The sequence below is a fragment of the Astatotilapia calliptera genome, chromosome 4, assembly GCF_900246225.1.
Source record: "Astatotilapia calliptera chromosome 4, fAstCal1.2, whole genome shotgun sequence".
NCBI classification, from domain to species: domain Eukaryota; kingdom Metazoa; phylum Chordata; class Actinopteri; order Cichliformes; family Cichlidae; genus Astatotilapia; species Astatotilapia calliptera.
In genome coordinates, this window is record NC_039305.1 from 3,478,277 (window position 1) to 3,501,161 (window position 22,885).

Consider the following 22,885-nt stretch of genomic DNA (forward strand, 5'->3'; position numbering starts at 1 on the left):
TTTGCCCCCCCCCCCCTCCCTGCCCCCCCTTAAAAAAAGAGAAGTTATTTCAGCACAACAAGGGCATTTTCCATGAATTGTTCCACAAGAGCTAGATCAGACTATCTGCAAAGCAAACAACTGCCCCAGGACTCCAGATTCTTGGAGATACCAGAAGTCACAATTTTAGCTGCTGGTTTTATTAAATGCCATTTTTGGAATGTGCATCACCAAAGAACAAACAAAATAAAATGAAAAATGCCTTAAAAATTGAGAAAATGTGACATCTCCCAGTATTATCTAACCTCGAGGAGGGTTCAGAGCCAGTTTTAAAGTCAGATCGAGAAATCTAGTCAATTATTAATGATTACATTTTAGAAATTGTTTGGGTTTTATTAGTTTTATTGTTTTAATCGATGTTAATTAATTGAATAAATTGATACATCTGTAACAGTAACTGTAACAGTTGGGAGAGGAAACGACTGGGAAATCTCTTTAATCCTAAATCAAAATTTAAAAAAGCTCCTAGTAAAACATCTGAAAACAAGTTTGTAACTTTGTAGGTAAAAACTTCAACAATTTCAAGTTTCTCCCACAAAAAATGCAAAGAATTTGGGACTTTCTTTTATGCACAGTGCATACAATTATTAAAAGATTCAGAGAATATGGAGAGACCTCTTCAAGGAATGAACTAGGCTGTAAGGACCAGGCTGCAGGTCACTGCATAGAAACACAAACTTAGGAACACTTGAAAGTTAAAACTGTACCATGCAGAGAAAAATAGAAATATTAGACAGATTCAGAAAGACTCTCCGGACGCTGTGTCCTCTAAAGAGAAGGACAATTGTCTGGCTTGTTATCGGCATGCAGTTCAAAAACGTTCAATGAGGTTTAAGCTAAGGCAGATAGAATAACTGTTCTACATATAAGTGAGGGTCCCATCAATGCTAAACGATCAGTTTCAAAGCAACATCCAGGATGTGCACAGTTAGCACGCTATGAACAACAAGGGTCAATTTTCATTTCTTGTCTTTGAACTTTTAAATGAATGTCACGCGGTTTTGCTAAAAAGTGGGTTGTACAACAGGTTGTGTAATGCTCGCCCACACATGCCCACCACGAAACTTCAAGCGTATGTCAGTTATAATCTGTAGCCTATTAGTGAAATGTTTAACGGTTCAGATGAAACCATATAATTTTCCAATATTTGCTACAACCTCAAGGAAATTGGAGGATTTATGCCAAAATGTAAAATCTGTTACATGTTGCAGCCCATCAGTTACGCTGGATTTGTACCTCAGCTATACAAAAAAACAACAAATGTTCTTTTTCAGGCCAACCAAAAGCATTTAAAACATTACGAGTGTGGGCGCTTTCCTCCTAAAAACACATTTAAATCATTTTTACTACATTACACAGAAAAATGTACACGAACAGCATTTGGGGGGGTTTTGTTTTGTTTGTTGGGTGGTTTATTTCACCGAGGTTTAAACTTCCTAAGCAACGTATGAGCAAAAAACTTTTATTTAAGAATATTTTGTGTCAGAGTTATTTAAACTCATTTGGATGCGAATATGTTCCCACCTCGGACCAGTAAATGAACCAGCTTGGTTTTGTGATAACGGCACAGATTCCTGATTGCTACAGTTGCTCCTCAGGGTTAGTGCATGCTCATATTCGAACATGAGCTCCTGCTTTTGTGTACTTTACACAGTCTTTCTCTCAGGCACGACAAAACGAGCTTCTTAGAGCAGCTGCGTTCAACTGTAAATCTGAGCAACAGGGAAACGGTCCACTGTAATTCCACAGCGGAGAATGACGTGAATGTAAACTTGACCTACTTTTATCCAATGGGTGTTGCCCGGCTGAAACTCTGTCTGTGCAGGTCGTGGCACATGGAAACTCATGCTTTCTAGTTTTGTAGTGGCTGAGTCATAGTATCAACTGCTGGCTCTGCCTATCTGTTTGTTTTTAATGATTGGACCCTGTCGTCGCCACAAAAATGCTCTAGAAAAACAGAAATAACAAGAATGACGAGCTGAGGAAAACTTATTTTATTAGCAGATAATAAAAATTTAAAGCAAGGAACTGAAATGCAGACAGAGACTGAAGCTAGAAGGGGTTAAATCCTGTCACAGAGCATCACACCATGCCTTTAAAGTCTTATTTAGTTTAGATTCAAAGCCCCGCTGATTGGAAATGTCCTCTTGTCCCTGAAATTCAAGCTGTTACAGTATTTTGAATTTGCCTTTCAAATTGTGTGATGCTCTCCAGGGGGTGTGTGAGGAAGTGTTAAACTGTTGGATCATTCAGAAACTGTGTTGTTGGCCAAGGACATTTGCCATTTATCATCTCATCTCTCTTTATTTGTTTTTCATGCCAAACATTTAATCACTCTCTTCATGTAAAATACAACAGAACAGCTAGCTGCAACGATGACTCAGTGCATTTAATTTACCCTCAGACTTCAGCCGACTGCAACCTTGAACCACGAGGAAAATGAACGGATGAGGAGAAGATGTGATCATTTTATCAGACACTGTTTGAAATGTCACGTAATGTTGGCAGTATGAGTAGATGGAGACACGTTAGTGCAAACAGAACACAAAATGAACCTTCGGATCCTCTGGAGGTCTCGTAATTCAGTAAATATGATCTCAGATGAACAACAACACACATTATATCATGTCGTTATTTATTTAACAAAAAATTAAGCCAAAATGCAGACGCTGTGTGTGAAACACCAAACACACCCATAAAGCTTCCATAGAAGGATAAGTAGATAAATTAGTTTATAATGAATTGATTAAAGTGTAAGCACCTCTGTCACACCTGTTGCTGCTTTCTCACCTGTGAAATAATGCCATTTATGCTGAGGACACGGGCATAAGTACAGTATATGCCATACCTATATATTTACACTGTATTTATTTATCTTTATTTATTTATTTTTACAACTGTTATCTTTTATTCATAGAATAAAACTTTACTTTTATTTATTTTTAGCATTTTTTAGTGGTTGAATGTTATGTTTGATTAATTTCTGACATCAAACAGCTCAAATTTGGGTATAAAACATGAATTCAGTTTTTCTTTTGCCTAATAAATAATGTATTGAACACAATGAGGGAGAGAGCTGGGCTAAAGCTTCGTAGAAGTAAACTGCTTCTGGACTTCCTCCCAAACAGCCCTCATTAAGGTGGAAGTCCAGTGAGTAGGAGTTTGTGTATTTAGATGTAAAGTAACAAAGTAACAAAACAGTAGTACTTTGTATGCAGACATATGGTGGATATGAGAAGAGTATGAACATACGTTTAAAAAAGTATTCTTCACTGTCATTGGTGTGGATGTGGAGTGCCGTGTATTGTCAGGTTGGGTTTTAAAGATGTGCAGGACTGGGTCTGTGTGACCGCCTCCTCTGTGTGACACACTTTTCAGTACTAGAAAGCATTATTAATGGTATTTCCTGTGGGATTTGTATGCATTTAGAATATAGATAGTCATGGAAATGTGCCTACCTTTTTTCACCGAGCACACTTAAGACGTGGCACAAATTCATCACGGTGAATGCCCCCGTGATATCCCATAATATTCCCCAGGACAACACTCAGAGGAAGTTTTTCCTTTGCGAGGCGAGACAGCAGAGTCTGACCGAACGGCTGAAGGTAAGCACAGACCACTTTGGCAACTTTTATCTTATGTCAACTGAATATAGCTAAGTCACGTACACAGATTTTTTTTTCTAGACAGCAAACATCATGGTAAATGGCCTGTATTTGTATAGCGCTTTTCATGATAAATATCTTGAAATCTGAATGTCCTATGTCGACTTTATCCTTCGTTAAACTGTGCAATCCTCTCTGCCTGTACACACAAGTCTTTGTAGTCCAGAGTCACAGTTGGAAATCACATTTTCAAAGGGCCGGAGTTCTTAGAATTTGTTTTTTATGCGTCCTTGACTAACTCTGCCGCAGTGATTCGGGGGCATGATGCTGCCTTCAGCTGACCGCTTTCATACAACACACGTTTTGTTCTTCTCATACGTCACAAATTTCCCTCCACAGAGTTTTCTCACAGTTTAAGAGGACTCATTTTTGCACGTACACCACAGACAAAGACAGAAACGCTCTAAAATGTACATAGTTTCTTGTATCTGATAAGGCCTGCGTGACCCAGTGATACGTGGAACCGGAACGTCCTCCTTTGGCCATAAGAGAATCAGGTCATTTTCTCCTGTTGAAGTGTAAAAAATTCAATTTTGTTTCAAGAGAACTGGGCAAAACGTAAATCCTGCTTAATGTGATCAGCGTACAACGAGTAAATATGCTCACCATCTCCCAAAAACTTTAAAATGTTTGGTAACATTTCTCAGAAGTACAAAAAACTGTATTGCTTGTCAGCTGAAGTGATATTGATTCTGATATGAGAAAGGTAGAAAACTGTTTAAATCAGTAAGTCCAAGACAGAAGAATGAGATAATGAGAAAATATGCACAAAGGTCGAGGCCACAAGTTTCCGAGGACCCTTAGAGACGTGGAAATGCTGCCACTGCAGGTGAACAGGTACGTCTTGGAGCGACTCCTCCGTAAAAACAAAGGGATAAAAGTTTGTCCCTGTCAGCTGAAAACTTGCCTGCAAATTATCTCATTTTTATTTTTAGTTATATTCAGCTTGAAAGTAATCCAATGACAGCTGGCCATTCATGTGTGACTGTTTTGCAAACAGGAACTGCTAATAAATGATTCAGCGTACTTTTAATGGTGCCTATCTGCTACAGAGGGGGGGTTAATATTGTAAAACACAGCATATCTGCCTGGATCCACATTATGATGTTACGACTGCTGTGGCAGGCAGCACACTGCAAGCTGATTGGCTAATGACTTGTGATTGTTAGCTTATAGGCATACCCCGGATATCCTCCTGTCTGACTCTAATAGTCACATTAATTTACTAAATGCAGCTTTAAGGCGCCTCCGTGTAGCGGCACAGGCAGCTGCAGCGGGTCGTTGTCTGCCTCTCCAGCTATCGGAGCCCTTTGGAGCATTTTAATAAAATAATCTGACAAGTATGACACGTGAAACTACAGATATACAGACAACCAAGCATCTAGCATTACCTCAGGACTTGGCATTCCACTTGCTCATCCAAATATGGCCACTGCTGGTTGAGGCTTCCAAATTTGAAGTCTAAGACTACTGCTCACTTTAAACAGTCTATGATGCCCACCCATGTAGCACCTGTGGATTTACCACCTCTACTTCTGCTGTCCTTCTTTGGGTCCTTATTTGTGACAATTTGCATTGCAATGAACCCCAAAAATCTTCACTTTTTGAACTGTTCCCATTAGGGGGTCTTACATCTGCCTTCATCTCATCCATAGATCCTCTCTGTGATCTTCCTCTTGTCCTATTTTTTATCTTTGTCTAGTGTGTACACTTAGGTGTGCCTGTAACATGGGTGGAGAACGGGCACCAAGGAGGACCACTCTCAAAAAAAGGTAAGCATAATGCCTCCATCCACACAATGAGAATAGGCAAACAGAAACCAGCAGGGTTGGAGAGCTGTGACACCAGACAGCTCGACCTGAGCTGTCCCTCTCATATACGCATTTCTAATCCTGTCCATCTGGGTCACTCCCAACGAAGCTCTGAGCCTCTTCAACTCCAATCTATGCCTCCACCTCCGAGCCATACATCATAGCAGGTCTCACTACTGTCCTGTAAACCTTCCCTTTCACTCTTGCTGCTATCCTTGTGTCACAAATCACCTCTGACACTCGTCTCCACCCACTCCACCTTGCTTGCACTCTCTCCTTTACCTCACTCAATTGTGTTGAATGACTGAGCCCAAGTATTTAAGCTCTCGACCTCTACACCTTGCACTTTCACCTTTCCATCTGCCTCCGTCTCATTCACGCACAGATTCTTTCTTGCTTCTACAGACTTGCAGTGCATACTTTGACTTCTCCAGGCTCTCATCCACCTGCCGGCTCCTCGTTACAGATCGCAATGTTGTCTGCAAACATCATAATTCATAGAGACTCCTGCCTGACCTTATCTGTCAGCCTGTCCATCACCATTGCACCCCAAAGCAAAACCCACATCGTTCCGATATTCTGGAACTCCTTAGGATCAGATACAGGATCAAACTGGACTCTATCCTGTTATTTTTGTCCAGTATAAATGATACAAAAAAGCATTTCCTGTTATTCTTTGCTAACCACCATGTAATGTGTTTATGTGTAATAAAACATAATAGCACATTAAACAGTTCATTTCATTATTAATGAAATCTGTTATCATAAGAAGAGTCATTACATACATGGCAAATTACTGGTTGGTATTTCACCCGTGGCTACGTGCACATAGCCAGGGGTGTTATCATGTTGAAACAGGAATGGGTCTTCCCCATACTGTTCTGTGGAACAAAGCTGAAAACTATCTGCATAACCTTTGTAGGCCTGAGCATCATGTTTCCTTCCACATAAAAATATGTGGCCAGGTATATCACAGACAATGAAACTGAAGGGCCTTTGTTTTTGATATGGAGTAAGTTCATTATTCCACGAGATTGACTTTAGTCCATCCTGACAATATGAATTGGAAAAAGTAACAAGTGAGTGTAAGAAATGTAATATTAAATGCTACTGGGCACGCCTTTTTTCTCTTTCTGAGAAACAGGACAACTCGAGGAGAAGCGTAAGCGAATACACTGGATGAAATATACTGAATAATCCAGCAGCGAGGAGGCTTTGTGCCTGCTGTTGCTGCTGCTGCTGAAATTATCCCGAATCTGCAACAAAACTACTCCTGTTACATAACGCTCAGCAAAGCAATTACACGGACTCAGGCGGTTATCCCTCGCTCATGGCAACAGCGTGCCGAGTTCAAATCTACACGGCTCGCCCTGCACACGCTGTTCAGACAGGACAGGAGGGAAGCTTCTAAGAGTTTGCAGAAAATCTGCCTTGAAAATACTTTTGGAAATTCCATATAATCACCTGATATGTTTGGAAAGCTGATAAAACCTTACAAGTTGTATATTGTGCAAGTTTCCGTCCTAATTTGAATCCAAAGAGGGAGCAGTGCAGCCTACCTGCATTAAATCCACAAGTGTTGCAGAAATGATCAAATATATATATTGGACTTGAATTCTGATAACATCACTGTTCTCCTATGAATTTGCTTTTGTTTCTTAAAAAATGATAACGTCAGACATCTTGCAAGCCCAATCACCCAGCAGTGTTTTCAAGACCTATCTAACGCTCTTATGCACAAATGGGATCAAATCTGGTTCAAAGCTCAGATCGAAAGCCAAAAACAACAACTGGAGCAGATTTGAGTGCTGTTAAAATGACATGCTCAATAACCACGTGGTGTCCACTTACTGTATGCTGAATAATCACGTAACTGTAGGAGTTATGAACAGCTTTAAAAACACAACAGCAGCATTCAGAACTTAACTCATCATCAAAGCTAATATGTTCTCTCACAACAAAATAGAGTTTACAATAAAGAGCAGATTTAGCAGCCTGCCTTTGCAAACATCTCTGAGAGAATGGGGAAAAATAGAGAGCTCACTGAACTCGAGTGCACGGTAACACGATGCTGACGCTGCAACAAGTCCATTCCTAACGTTTCTTCCTTAACAGATATTCCATAAAATGCATAAAATGCAAGCATTAATATTGCAAAGTTGATGCATTTAGGAATCATAGCACCTCAGCTAAGTGACAGAACACGTAAGCTCCAGAGCGGGATGGCCGAGTGCTGAGACATACAGTGAATATAAGTGACGGATGCTCTGCTGACTCAGTGACTGCAAACCTCCTCTAAGGTTGAAGCTCATCCATGAAGAGCAGGTGATTCCAGTATGTAGCAGCTGATGTGATTAAATCAAATGAATTTGATTTAATCACATCAAAATAAAATCAAAATAAAATCTTGCTCCATGTGGTGCGTTATAACATGACTGTAGGTAAGTTCATTTTGTTCTGTTTAATGTCTACTTGTATTAAAAGTATTCTGCAACCAAACAAATTATAAAATGCAAGAAAACCCCCAAAACTACCAACCTCCCCCCAACCAGATATCACAGAGTAGTGTACAAAGAGCTGTTACAGCTCGGTGCTGTATAAAAATGACATGCCAGGCTCACTGAAACAATGCCAGTGGAAAGTCAATTAGTGCTGGTGGATACACAAATGGAGCGAAGCCCGCGAGCTAGTTCAGGCAGGCAATCTGAACATCATACACCAAACACACCCTCCAAAACTGGTTATCTATTTAGGATAAAATTTCCCATCTTTCCTTCTGGCATGTTTCAACCCCTCCACCACTCATCCATCAGCAGGGTCTGGAGGATAGTCATTCATCCAGCACAAAAATATATTTATTTGCACCGAGTAGGAAACTAAACCAATTCATTTTATATTCTTCTGCTGAAACAAATGATTAATTTCCACCTGTGAGTGGTCTGACTCAGCCTAGCTTGTTAAGAGAAAGATAACAAAATTCGATATAAGACGTTGGATATTTTTGTGAAGGCAGACTCGTTGTCCACTCTCACTGTTATTTGGCTTGTTTTGACCAATAAACCTCTCACGTGTAGGATTCGTGCAGGGACAGTAAACCACCTCTTACAGCCCTGTAAGTGTAATCTTTCCTGCACATAATCTGTCATCAACAAGGCAGCGGAGAAGCTGTTTGCAGTGGTTCGTTTTACCCACCGTGGTGTTATATTAAGTTCATAAGAGCGATAAGGTTACAAAATAGCTACATTTTCACCTCAGCCTGAGGTGCTGAATATGCTGTTAAGGGGTCAGAATTGAATCAAAGGATTCAGTGCATGGATGGCTCTGCAGGAAGGCTTCTGCAGAGTGTTATTATTTTAGAAAAGTTATCAATCACACATATTTTTATTCCTTACTAAAAATGTGCTGAGGCTGGCATTAGTACACAGGAGTATAAATGCCAAGAAATGTGTTTAGATCTCACAAAAACTACATTCACTAATCCCGTGACATTAGACTCAGCACATGTGGGCCAACTCCTCAGGCTGCTTTTATACAGTGATGTACAAAAGTCTTAACTCCTCCTTACCTCCAGCTTATGTTTTTGTAGCGTTCACATGTCATTCTTTATGCCTGTAAACACAATAGCTCAGAAGAAATATTATGCAGTATAATATTATATACTCATCCATCTTTTACCTACTACTACATAATATTTGTCTAATCTGTAATTCTAACCTTGTCTTATGTGCATGTGTAAATGCAATGAAGAAAACAAAACGAATATACAGAAAAGACAAAACGGTTTCCTTAAACGTAACACTGCACAGAGAGTGAGCTCTCTTGCACTGTCACAGTGCTTCTTGTTTCTGCATTTTTTGTTTCCAAGGAGCCAGACTTTGTTTTCATTTTTAAAATATTCTTAAGCAACAGTTTTCCAGGCATAAAAAACATCTCAAGGGATGAACCAGTGTTGTGTCTACACATAACAATCAAGTTTTGCAAAGAACCCATTTTAAATTGCACTGTTACCACCAGCCTGTCACAAAAACACATAATTTGTTGTCTTTTCTTTAGCTGAATCTACCAGAAAAGCCAAAGCTAATGACTCTCAAAGAGCTTTTGACTAAAAACTTGAGATATATCAGTACAGTGTGTGCTGTAGCCTTAAAAAACAACTGGAAAAATGGAGGATAAAAGAAAGCGTCAAGCCTAAAAAGCTTTTTGCAGGAAGTTATATCCTTACAAAATATGTAAGTCCAACAATTTCTGACACAGGACCTCAAAGATGCATTTGACCCTTCAGTTGATTCATCTGCTCTTCACTGAAGCTTCATCAGAAATGGTCTCAGTGTAAGAGTGGCAATCAAGAAACTATGGAAGGGGATTAGGGCCACTAAAACAAAATCTGGCGATGAATGGAAGGCAGACCCGTCCTTAAATGCTAAAGCTGGATGAGATGATGAAGAACGGGTATTGGAGTCCATGAACACACCTGTAAGAAACCCCCAACACCACAGGTATGAGAGAACAGGAGTAAAAGCACACGGCATCAGGACACTATGACAGACAGAATTGAGGTGATCATTTGTACAAGCTCTGTTTCTGCCTTGTATACTATACACATGTCCTTTTATCCTTGCACGTAGCAAATAATCACTGCACTTGTATGTCATTTTCTAACCAAATAAAAATAAACGAGGGGTATCTCAAGACTTTTGCACAGTAGACTTATCCTTAAATGAGAAACATAATCTAACAAGAAATAATACCACCATATTTTTTATGGGGAGTGCAGTAAGAGTCTTTCACTTTGGCTCAGGTGAGCACTTGTACACTAACTGGAACATTTTTTCTGTAATGGTTCAGAATCAAACTGACTCTGTGTTGCACATAACCTGAAGTGAATGTGACACTCTTGGCCCAGTTGTTATTACTCCTTAGGTTCTTCCTTGGGGCAACGAATGTCCACGAACATGGAAACATAATGATCCGTAGATGCTTCACCAGCTGGAGCACTAAGAAATGTTTTTGCTTAAGGAAAGGCTGACTAACTTTTTACAAAGCTGCTCTTTAGCAGCTTGCCCACAATGATTAAAAACCATTCCCCACAGCAAGCCTGTCAGGGCATTCAAGTATTTGCTGAGTGATTTGCAATACGTCATTCACAAAACATGAATCCGTCTCCTTTAAAGCACCAAACTCACTTCAGCCATGTTCTGTTTTGACATGCGTCTGTTATTTTCGCCCCGAAACCCACACCAAGTATTAAAATTAACCACATTCCCATATTGAAGACACCCGATGCGAGCTTCCCTGTTCTGGAAAACCCCCAAACAAAATGCGTCTGTTTAGTTGCATTTGAGCAGGAACAGCTCTTCCTTTGAATCGAGGACGGAATAACGAGGAAAACTTTAACAAGATCTAATTTCAGTGGAAAGCGCTCAACAAAACTCCAATTCAGAAAATGGCTGAATCATGTGACGAGAGCTAAGTGTCGTGTTTTTCCTGGCAACCTAAATCCAAAGAGGGGAAAAAAATCTTTATGACTCACGATCTCCTCCATGGGTTTAATAATTAATTGTATGGAACATAATTAATTAAGACAACAGCTTAGCTTAATTTAGCTCGTTTCAAGGACCACTAACTAATGCACGTCCAGCACACATCAAGTTAATTATGCCAGACACATTCTGGAGGGTTGTTTGGTTCTCTGCTTCTGCTGCAACAAAGTCAAGAGCCATATCTCTGCATTTCCTGCCGTCTCTCCCTCCACCTGCTCATCATCTCCTCTTGCCGGCAGGTGAGAGATGCCGAGGTGCAGGGTTGTTCATCTCCACATCCCACACACTGCATTAAACGCTCACATCTCCCCCCCGCCGCTCGCTGCCCACACACATCGAGAGGGCCGCAGGTGAAACAAGTGGCTGACAGTTACAGTGTATTTCTGGAGCCCGTAATGTGCAGGGAGTCCATTTATAGAGGTAGGAGGGAAAAGCGATGCATGGATAGATGCCCTGCTGGGATCCTTGGGTTTTTTAGGTGTAGCTGTTTAACATGTGGGGAGATAAATAAATCATTAGACTGAAAAACACAAGTTGTTGAAGGAATATTTTGTCATTTGGAAATGACAGAAATAACCAATTAAGTGATTTTTTTTTTTTTTTTTTAAATTGTGAGACGGCAGAGTGACAGAGAATTTGGCAGCTTTGGTGAGAGCAAGTGTCAAAAAGTGTGTGAAATTCAATTTCCCTGCTGTGGAAACAGAACTTTGGCTAATTTGGCAATTTTGATAATGAATGCTGAGATCTGAAACTTCATTTCAGCTGTTACGCTTCACTTGTTTGGCTCTCTGTTTGCCTCTTTATTAATCCCAAAGTAAATGTTGGGAGTCTCAAAACGAGGCCACGAATTTAGGTCTGTGGGAAAAATAAAAAAGATGCCAATAAGTGACTTTTATAAAAGAATTCAAGTGTAGAGATACAGGAAATAGGCAAGAATTGGGACACCACAGTGTGAAAGACTCACAACCTGACAAAACACTCAGTGAGGTGATAAGGAAGGTGTGGCAAATGACCTGGAACCCGCGGGAAAACCTGAGGGTCAACGGAAAAAGAAATTACGTTGGAACCAGGAATATGAAACACATTTTTATTCCCATGGTGTCAAATTCTGCTGTTTGGCAAAAGTCGCTGGCATCCAGCAGAGATACACAGAAAGTGTCCTTTGGTGCAATGATTTGCTTTTGTGTCTTTATTTTGCAGACAGATTAGGTTTACAAGGAAACTATAAGACTACGGGCAGAACTATAACACACAACTTTTGTATTCCAAATTAAATTAATACATATTATAATCATTTAATTAACATTTAAAAATGTAAATCAAAATGTTTTGTTTTCTGTTGAGCTGCTGAATAGACGTAAGACACAGGTGGACAATGTTCACTGTTAGAGAGAGAGTTCAAGACGAGAAAGAAAAAATATATTCATGTTTGGGTCTACACCACAGTTTGAGAACCATTGCACTAAAGTAAGGGGATCCCCCCCCCAAAAAAAAAGAATAAAAATAAATAAATAAATAAAAACAGCTGATGTTGGGAAGGCCAGAGGATGCATGCTGGGGCCATGGTGTGACATCAAAGTAACTCCCTGGTTGTTGCAGCAGACTAAGAGCCTCAGACTTTGAGACGTTAATTCTCAGGGTGCGTGAGATTAACAGAGAGAGGTGCAGTGGACTTGTACCCATCTGTTGCGGTGAACAAGGAGCTGAACATGAAAGCAAAGCTTTCGATTTGCCGGTCCATCTATTCTCCTAGCCTAACTTATGGCTATCAGCAGAGATTGCAGATACTAGCTGCATAAAGTCGGTTCCTCGGTAAGGGTGTCTGGGCTCAGCCTTAGAAATAGGGCGAAGAGCTTCGTCATTCAGGAGGGGCTCAGCGTAGAGCTGCTACTCCTCCGTGCTGAACGGAGCCAGTCGAGGTGGTTAGGGTATCTGATCCTGGGCACCTCCTTGGTGAGGCGTTCCTGGTATGCCCGACTGGGACGAGGCTCCAGGGTAGTCCCAGGACACTCTGGAGAGATTAGATGCCTCAATGTGCCACCAGATGCTGATGGAAGAGGTGGCTGGAGAGAGGAAGGTCTGGGCATCTCTGCTTAGCCTACTTCCACTGGAACCCCGACCCAGATAAAATGCAAAATTTGGATGGAGGGATGGTCAAATTTCCTAATAAATACCCACATGTAATTTCTAGCACTTGAAAATTGTGTTGCTTAAAATAATCTTTATATACAAATCATTTTAATTTTCTCTAAAGTATAAGCTTAGGCTAGCAAACCTGCAGACGTTTGAATTTAATTTTATTTATGTAGCGCCAGAACAGCAGTCGCCTCAAGGAGCTTTATATTGTAAGGTAAAGACCCTAAAATAATACAAATAAAATCCCAACAATCAATCAGACAATCAGACGACCCCTGTCTGAGGAAACATTTGATGACAGTGGGAAGGAAAAACTCCCTTTCAACAGGAAGAAACCTCTGGTAGAACCAGGATCAGGGAGGGATCGCTAATAAATGCTAAAGATGAGAAGCATCTGTTGGCCCACAAAAAGTGATGCAGAAAATAAATCTTTTAAATTTGACTCTCGTGGCTCATTTTGTAATCCTCACTTACTGTCTAAATCTCCGTGAGTAAGAGCAATAAACGATAGTTGTAACACACCTGTTTTCCCCTCCCCTCCTTTTTTGACTCATCATGATCTTATTCTGTTGATGCATCCTGTCCTCACCACCTTGTCCCTTTCACGTGGCACGCTGTGTTTCCTCCCGTGTGGAAGCCTGGATGGGGAAGCGTTACTCGGTAGGTGACAGCACACTGACAACCCAATCCTCCCCGTGGGATACATTTTGCCAAAACAACAGTGCCTGCAAGGATTAAACAGAAGGATCGCATTGATCCCTCTCTGTTCAGTATGACGGACACGAGGCAGCTGGTTTGATTTCATGCTGTTTGGAGTTTAACGTGACACAGAAGACAGACTCAGACTGAAGGTAGTAGCAGGTTTAAAAAAATCAATGTTTGCAGCCTGCTCACACATGCAGAGGGAGACATTAAAGACATAAAGAAACACACACACACAGTCACACACTCCCCTGCACGGAGTCACACGCTGTCAGTGTGGACAGACACGTTTCCAACCGCATGTCCTCTTGTTTCTGTCTCCTGTCTTTGTTCTCTTCTGTTCTTTAGCGTCTCCGTCATCTCCATCTTTTCCTTTCCATTCTTTCTACATTACTCTCTGGCTGCTGCGGTCTCGCCTTCTAAACAGAAAACCTCTTGTGTTGATATTGTGGGCCTGTGTGCCAGTGTGCTTCCACGTTCATGCCTCTTGCCGGAGAGTGAGTCAGAAAGCAGTAAATGGGTAACGAGTGTCCGCACGGCACAACACACCATTTTAATCTAGCCCTCTCATTTTTCCATGACACGGAGCGTAAACAATCCGGACCCAGCGGAGCGCCTCATTAAGCGGCTGCTGTCTGCTCCTATTCTGATAATCAGCTGAGTGAAGTTATTGCCGTTGAAGCGAAGCATCCCTCATAAAGAGAAGGACCCCAATCAGAGAATAAGTGATTATCCCATACAATTAACTTCATTTGACTGTCATGGGCTTCTCCAGATCTGCAGTCACATTAATGTCCGTGTAATGGCAACAAGAAAATACCAGCGTGACATGGATGATAGCAGCAGCTATTATCTGAGCTGCAGATTTGCAGTGTATGACACTTTGGCCTTTTGAGTTTAGATGAGGAAGAGCACTCGATTGCTCGATTAAAGTTTAGGAATCAACTTAACACGTGACGTGGTGGTCCCCATTTCTCAGGCGTCTTCATAAGACCTCACACTGCAGCGTTCGAGTTGTTCCCCAAGCTTCCTCAAATAGATGGGAGGCAGATCCTTCAGCTATCAGACTCCTCTCCTGAGGAACCAACTCCCAGTTTGGATTCAGGAGACAGACAATGTCTCTACTGGCTTCAAACTATATAATTTCTGATAAAGCTAATAGTTAAGTCTGGTTAACTATAGGCTCATAATGCTGGGGGACTTTCCATGATGCACTAAGCATTTATATAGGGTGGTCCAGTCCCTGCAAGTCTTCTTGCAACAGTGCTGCTTAGAGTTTTGTGAGCCTTAGTTAACCCTCAGCTTTTACTTTCGTCTGTGTTTATGCATTACATGTGTTAATTGGTTGCCCAGGGGTCTTTTTTTTGTTTGCAATAAAACCTTTACTAAGTTTCTCCTGTGAGGGCTCATGTATGAGGGCTCCCCTCCTGTCCCCTAGCAGAAGGCGTCGTAACATCCACTCTTTTTTTAGTTTGATACTCATTGATACTCACCCTCATAGACGCTCTGCCGTAACTACCATACTCTGCACGTGTCAACCGTTCAGCATACACCTACAGTACACTAGCAGTGAAGTGAAACAGTGAGAATAATCCTGTAAATGTTGGAAAAACACAGAATAAACATCCAGAATGCAAAGTTTAATCTGTAAAGCAGAGGCTGCACACGGGTCGGCAGGCAGCGAGGCAAACGCAGGGACGGAAACCGAAGCCCGATACAGAAGGACGGCACAGACACAAACTTTGGATGTGCTGTAATTTGGATTCCATAAGAAGTGTTTAAAATCTATAATTACTGATCATTCTGCATTTTTAAAAATAGAAACCTATTAAAATATATCGCTGCATTAGTATAGGTAAACCCAGCAGTATATACATAATTACAATAATCTCCAGCTGTTGCAATAAATTAACACATTTATAAACTGCTAATTATGATTTAATTGTATAGCACATATGATTGTCCATAATAACTACTCTGATTAGGTGCTTTAAGGATATTTTGAAACTTTTGTTCTGTTGAACTTCTTATGAGCAGGATCATGACTTTTACTTATGTAAAAAGTGGAATTCTTGTTTCGTCACTCTGCAAAACAGATATTCATTGTTATTTTTAGGCCTGTGCCGAGTGCCGCTTTCCATGTAATACATCCGTATGAGGCTTACAAATGTATCTATTTTTGATCAAATCATTTGACTTCCTTTGGCCTTGTGGGTCTCAATTTTTGGTTTTAACTTAGAACTTCAATTTGGATTCACAACCAGTCTATTGTGCAACTAGATTTCAAAGAATTACTTGTGGCTTTCTAAACAAGCGTTTTTCCCCCACTTCTTGCTATCGGTGCACCAACACAGCCTAAACTCACCCTTTAATCCTAATTACCTTTTACACTTTAAGACCGCTTTAGGCAATCGCTGAGGAATGAAGAAACAATAGATCCGGTTGTGTGTTTGCCGACACAGAGCCTTGAATTCAACCCTATCCAACAATTTTAGCATGAACTGCAATGCAGTCCAGGCCAAACACCTCAGGACTTATCAGCAACGGACGTCACAAATGTTCTTGTGGTCGAACTGGAGTAAATCCGGCAAATTTATTTTTAATGCAGTGTTATGTCTGGTTATATTCAGGCATCTATTTATACTTGTATTATTTCTGAGGCCCGGCGGTGAACAAATAACTGCAGAAGGAACAGAAAAGCAAATTTAATCAGTTTTGGTTGTTTAACTGAAAGAGGCCTGTGCAGAAATGTGAATATGTAACTGGTTTGACTTGTCAGGAGGAACAAATGTGGCTCGGCTAACGCTTCAGAGTTGGCGGCAGAGAACATAATCGTGTTTTCATTCCAAATTACGACTGCTGGTTTCAGTCTAAGACCCGTACAAATCAGTGCATGATCTACTGTTAATTTTTGTGCGTCTTCCATTTCCTCCCCGTGTCTCTCTCATTGTGCCACTCACCAGGGATTTGCACTTCTGTGTCGAACAATAAAATGACTGGGATATGGCAGCTTCAACCGGTGCATTTCACTCTGCAGCTTCCTGATACTCTGACCTCAATTACACCCACTAGGGAATGCACCATTTTTCAGGAAAGAATAGTTCCAGGTTCGAGTATTGTGCGGTTAAAGGTACACTCCCAGTTTTTTATGTCTTCTGCATATTAAAATCTATTCAGTTCTCATTTCACAGTAGACGACTAAATCGCCATCGTGCAGTTGAGGAAATAATTCATATCACCCGGGACTTGTGCCAGTGTTGGTCACACCTTCAACTGTCACGCGCTCCGTTTCGTCTGCACACTACTTCCTGCGTTGGCAGTGAAAGCTGCAAATATTGATTTTTTTCTTGCATAGGGCGATAATCCGTCAGAACGTGGCTTCGTTTGCCTTTTATGGTTCTGATTGGACCGATTAACTCGGGTTACGTAATCATGATCCGAGCTAACGTTTACACCGTAGCTACAACTCTTACCTGCTCTTACTTAGAGGAGGCTTATTAAATGTTAACTTAAATGTTGGAAATAAACAGTGAACGGATTGCTTGCACTCAGACATCCTTCCACTGGCAGAACTTCAGTTTAAGGCCTCCTTGGGCTGGACGGTGAAAGAAGTTTCCGTCCTGCTTTAATATGGAAACGAGCCAAGTGTCTTAACTGTGTCTTCTCATAATTGGATATGTTTACTCGTGTCTACGAGGATCTGAGTTCGTCTGGGGTGAACGGGTTAAGAAGAGAATTTTATCAGAGGAAGTGTGGTGAACGATGCGCCCTCTCATTTAGCTGACTGGATGAACATGCTTCGCATCTTTTAGGTCTGTTGTTTCTGGTGTACCAGTGTCGGTATGGCACAGCAGCTGCTGTATCCCCTTCCTGCCTTCTGGAGATCAGAGCGGTGCCAGGCCAGCATCTGCAGAGCATTGGCTTTGGAGCAGAGGAGCAGAGGAGGGAGGGAAGGAGTTGTGTGAGTGTACGAGCATGTGTGTTTGTCCTCTGGCTGTCTGGTATTGTCACGGAAGCCCTTTGGACACTTTCCAGCCTGCCTTCGGGCTAGATGATTCATCCAGTCGCTACAGTTATGGCGCTAACAACTAACACGCATTGAGTTGGAGGAAGAGTGCGATAGAAAGTCACGAAGAACAGAAACACAGAATCTTATGCGTTGAACTCTTTGAATTTACACCGTTTGTAATTTAAGTTTTAATATACAAAAACATTTACAAGCACGTCTGTACCAGTAACGCGCCAGTCTTACCAGACAACGATTGCTTTCTACCCGTTTTCCAGCCCTTTTACCATTTTCAGATGAATGTTTGGTAAATGACTTATGAATCATGCAAGCATAAAAAAGCAGCTCAAGGCATGAACAAGCGTTGTGTGTGCAAAGAACTGGTTTTAAATGGCATCTTTTGGAACTTTGTTACCATGAAAACAACATAATTTGTTCCCATTTGTTTTGCTGAATTTATGAAAAATACCAGCGATAAGACAGTTTGACAGCCATAAAATACGATTTTTGCACCAACAAAGTGATTCCCAAAGAGCTGTTAGAAACAAACATGGCATATCTTGACATGGTGTGCTTGTTGCCTTTGAATGGTTGCTTCAAAAACACGGACCAGGTCTGTGACTACCTGCAGTCAGCTTCTGTACTCAAACTGACTTTGGTGCGCTGAGATGGTCAAAAACATGGAGTCAACTGAGTGTGGTCAAGTTGGCAGTTACATGCAATCTGATAAATAGACAAAATCTTTTGCTGTCTACATATACAGAGAGGTTGACTCCCACCAGACCACCTGACCAATCACCTTGTGATAGAAGCGGGCCCCCAGAGATGCCGTGTGTTGCACACTCATCCTCTGGGTGACCAGCTAGTCAGGAGGTGAAAAACTCAATGCAGTCACTGGCCTATCACCAATTTTTTTTTCCTAGTTGCAAGGAGAGTGCGATCCTGTTTATACTGTAGTGTGAACGGGCCATAACACTGCAAAGATTGCAGGACAGTGCTGTCACTATTAATTTCTCGTGACCTTTGTGAGGACAAAAAGGCGTTTCTGATGACTCTGACTTGTGAACAGACGAAAGGTTCAGCGTACCAGCTGAAGGTAACAGATAAATCAAGGTCAGTTTAGTTAAAAAGCAGAGAAGACGGTGAAAGGTGGCTTTCACAATCTGCTTTTAATTTACGTAGCTCTATAATAGACCAGCAGCAAAGCGTCCCATTGTAGAAACCTCCACAGCATTTCTTTTGTCTCTATCCCGTCTTCCTTCTCTCACCCCAACCAGTCGCAGCAGATGGCTCCGCCCCTCCCTGAGCCTGATTCTGCCGAAGGTTTCTTCCTGTTAAAAGGAAGTTTTTCCTTCCCACTGTCGCCAAAGTGCTTGCTCATACGGGGTCATTTGATTGTTGGGTTTTTCTCTGTATGTATTCTACCTTACAATAAAAAGTACCTTGAGGTGACTGTTGTTGTGATTTGGTGCTATATAAATTGAATTGAACTGAATTTAGAAGCATGAATTTACAGCATGTTGGCTTAATGTCATCACAAAATATTTGTTGTTTCTTTGAGTTTTTTCACCTCACTTCAGGCCAGCGTTCAGCTTCAGAAGCGTCCCTGCAACAGGTGAATAGCAACAAATCCTAACGTCATGCCACAGTCCAGCAAAGCTAAGCTGAATTCAAGGTACTGGGACGAGGACATCCAGACTGAGATCTGGGCTTAGATGACGATTGGTATTTTTAGAAATACAAATCTCCAATACTTTAATACACTTTAACAGTAAAAAGCCGTTTATGGAGATTACAGAAGGAACTCTGACAAAAAACAGCGTAGTGGCAACAATTCTCTGCACAGCACAGCAACAAAGTCTTATTGTGACAACGTTACAGTACATGCGTTATAGGATTTCCATATGGTATGCCATGTAGGTGAAAGGTCCATGTACAGAGGTGGATGTGTGCACGATCCTGTCTGTAACACTACACAGGTCACCGGTGAAATGGACGATGTTCAGAGTTTAAAGGAGTTGACTACAATAACTCGTAATCCACTCTGTTTGTAATCCTGCTGAGGTGCTTTGGAGCAGGAGCCTGCTGTGTGGTATCAGCAGAGCAAAATAGTTGACCGCTAGCTTTGACCAGCTGATGGGGGGATTACTAAGTAAATCCCCCGGTGTCCTGGAAATCTTAACGAGCCGCCTGAATGTGTCAGAGGGCACTTTGGATCATTGCGGTTCCACAGAAATAGGAGCAAATAGAAACTCAAATATGCTGTCAGATATAATTTGGTTATGTTTAGTTTCCCTACAGAGTGACTGCGGGTCTTTATGTTTAGATCCAAAGCTACAAATAGGCAGCAAATGATAAAGGCTTAGTTCTTGTTCCTACAACCCGTACTTATGTCACCTCATTAAGAAGAAAACCACGGAAGAAACATGTGACTCAGACAGAAAAAGCAACTCCTTCAATGACCTAATGTAAATGTTTAGAAGGAAGTTCAAACAGCACCTTTTTTCTATCCCAGCCTGTATCCTCCAAACATCAGAATCAGCCTCCAGACTGAGTCTGTGATGAGGTGTCGCTACAATAACCATGTGAAATCTTGGAGAAGTGAGGAATAAGCAGTTTCTGTTTCCAGGCAACATCATCTCTATCGACTGTGGCGAGTTCAAAGGATCGGAGGAGAGTTTACGCTGTCGCTCTTACATCTGCTGGTTAACACGACCTAGTTTCACATATACACTTGCACGCTATACTTGAACCAGTGACCTTTTAATTAGATGATGGCTTACTTACTCTGGCTATTTGTTTTTACTTGCATCTTCTGCTCGCTGGGATGAATTAGCAGCAGCAGCAGTTTCAGCCTGCAGCTGTGAACACTCACTTTAACCTCTGTGCTCCTCCACCTCCACCTGCACTTTAATAACACTGCTATTTTGGTCATTTTCAGATGTCTGACCAATACAATATTCAGAGCACAGTGTGGGAGGATGATCCTCAATAGCAAATGGAGGAGTGTAAGTCTGAAATAAAACATGTCTCACCACAAGCTGCTAATGTATTTTATCATTCTCTTTCAATGGAGCTTTTATGGTTTCCGATGATTTGTGAAAAGCTAAAAGCTGAGCAGCATTTCGAATCCTGTTGAAACATTTTGTTTTTCTGCTCCAGTGTTATTGTATTTTTAGATGAAGTTTATTTCACTGAACATTTCTAAATATGATCAAGCGCTTCCATTTCCTCTTTAAAAAGCAGAATTTGCTAAAGATGCAAGAAAAGAAAGATTGGTACCATTAGAAATATGCACATGCAAAACTAGGATAAAGTACACATTGTGCATACTATAAATCAGCAAACAAAACACTAAATTAGGTAATTATTCATAGTTTTTAATCATGTGACTGGTGCAGAGAGTTTGAGGGCAAAAGTCCGGGTCATTGAAGGCAGCATTACTGTAATATTTCGCTCATAGTTAGATTAACTTCTTTTGACATGAATCTAATCATAAGATATTTCTAGTGAGTTTAATGATCCTCAGTTGACAGCCTGTGTTGATACGACAGGGTCTGCAGGACGCTCTGGCTCACAGTTGTGAACAAACTGAGGAGTTGGTCGTTGCATGTGAGTGAACAGCATTCCAAACCTGATAAAAGAATTAATCAACAGATAAAACCAACCTCCAGGTCGGTTTTCCTATAAAGTCGTGTTGCAGTCTGCTGTCACTTCCAAGTTCGCGTGAGGTCGAGAGATACAAGAACTAATGTGCTTCCATAAAATTCAATTTGCGTCGGTTTGTAGTTTGAAAAATATCATAGCCAGCAACCTTCACGGGATCTGTGACCCCAAGGCAGCAGGCTGTTTGTTTGGATAACGAGGAACAGTTTCTCATGAAAACTCAATGTCCCTCTTAATTTGTTATTTGAAAAACAATTAAAACTATTCACAATCTAACCTCTGTAAAAAAAAAATAAAAATTGCAGGCATTTGAATGTAGTCCATCTTCTGCTGACTCTCAAGCAGGCTTTGGTTGCAGGTAAACAGTCCACGTGGAGAGCAACCTGTGCTGAAAACCCTTGTACAGTCTTTATCGGACAACAATTTATCTTTCATTAGACTTTTTTGGAAATGCATCTGTGTTCATTAACAATATGTCTTGACGAGTGCTGCGCGGCAGGCAGGAAGAAGCACCCAAGTGCAGGATTCAAGATGGAAGCTTAACTTCAGGCACAGCTTTATTCGCCGGGAAAAACAACTCGCAAAACAAACCAAAACCTCAAACGTGAAACCTAAGCTAAATTGACACTAGGAAACACAGGCTCGGAACATGCCGCGAGAAAACACAGCACAAAGAGAGTCAACAGAGGAGATGGCAGGGGACTAAAATACACGGTGGTGTAATCAGGAAACGGGATACAGAAGGGAAACACAGCTGCGACTAATTGGACAGGACGAGACAAGGGAAGCAAAACTGAATACTCTGACATAAGACACAGACTTTCAAAGTAAAACAGGAAAAACACGGGAGATGTGGGACCTGGACAGGCACTGAGAAAACATGAGAAGAGAGACTGAATGCAGAAAAGGGAATTTCAAAATAAAACAAGGAGCACACGGCAGGTAGAGAGACACAGAGGAAGCATGGGAACAAAAACCTAAGAACTAGAAATTCTCCAGAAACATATCCAACAATTACACTGAAACATAAGATAATATTAATGAAGTCACCAGACTCAGGACCATGACATGATAACTGCTGGACCGAAACCAAAAGTTTGGCCAGACACTCGCTGGTTACAAATTAGCTGTTTCCCCCAGAGACAAGTCAGCTGAAGGTTCCCCAAACGGGTTAAACTGTAGCCAGTGTGCACTAAATTAACAAACTGCAATATTTTATGCAATTTGTAATGAAACTTCGGTCTTTATATTTTTAAAAAGGAGGCTTTCTAAGTAAAAATGAATATGAAATCTGCTGTAGCTTTGTGAATAAGCGATGAT